Source organism: Arachis hypogaea, chromosome 4 (assembly GCF_003086295.3).
Source record: "Arachis hypogaea cultivar Tifrunner chromosome 4, arahy.Tifrunner.gnm2.J5K5, whole genome shotgun sequence".
Lineage (NCBI taxonomy): Eukaryota > Viridiplantae > Streptophyta > Magnoliopsida > Fabales > Fabaceae > Arachis > Arachis hypogaea.
Window position 1 is genome coordinate 85,074,073 of NC_092039.1, and position 969 is coordinate 85,075,041.

Below are 969 nucleotides of genomic sequence, written 5' to 3' on the forward strand. Positions count from 1 at the left end.
AGGATTCCATATTTTCTTGTTCTCTTCTCTTTCATATGAGCAGGAGCAAAGACAAAAGCATTCTTGTTGAGGCTGACCCTGAACCTGAAAGGACCTTGAAGCGAAAGCTAAGAGAAGCTAAAGCACAACTCTTTGGAGAGGACCTAACAGAAATCTTCAAAGAAGAAGAACCCATGGCAGCCGAAAACAACAACAATGCCAACAATGCAAGGAAGGTGCTGGGTGACTTTGCTGCACCTACTCTCGACTTCTATGGGAGAAGCATCTCTATCCCTGCCATTGGAGCAAACAACTTTGAGCTTAAGCCTCAATTAGTTTCTCTAATGCAACAAAATTGCAAGTTCCATGGACTTCTATTGGAAGATCCTCATCAGTTTTTAGCTGAGGTCTTGCAAATCTGTGACACTGTCAAGACTAATGGGGTTGACCCTGAAGTCTACAGACTTATGCTATTCCCTTTTGCTATAAGAGACAGAGCTAGGATATGGTTGGACTCATAACCTAAAGAAAGCCTGAACTCTTAGGAAAAGCTAGTCAATGCCTTCTTGGCAAAGTTCTTTCCACCTCAAACATTGAGTAAGCTTAGAGTGGAAGTCCAAACCTTCAGACAAAAGGAAGGTGAATCCCTCTATGAAGCTTGGGAAAGATACAAACAATTGATCAGAAAGTGTCCTTCTGACAGGCTTTCTGAATGGGCATCATAGGTATCTTCTATGATGGTCTGTCTGAACTGTCCAAGATGTCATTGGATAGCTCTGCTAGAGGATCTCTTCATCTGAAGAAGACGCATGCAGAAGCTCAAGAACTAATTGAAATGGTTGCAAATAACCAATTTATGTACACTTCTGAAAGGAATCCTGTGAACAATGGGACGAATCAGAAGAAAGGAGTTCTTGAGATTGATACTCTGAATGCAATATTGGCTCAGAACAAAATATTGACTCAGCAAGTCAATTTGATTTCTCAAAG

The 969-nt window shown here is 41.2% G+C and overlaps 1 non-coding gene across 1 annotated transcript; it reads right to left on the bottom strand.

Annotated features, from left to right (window-relative positions):
* Nucleotides 1–578: 578 nt before the first annotated feature.
* Nucleotides 579–685, bottom strand: LOC112798541 (small nucleolar RNA R71). Its single transcript, XR_003200150.1, has one exon. It is a non-coding gene; the product is annotated as a small nucleolar RNA R71 (small nucleolar RNA).
* Between the last annotated feature and the right edge of the window lie 284 nt (nucleotides 686–969).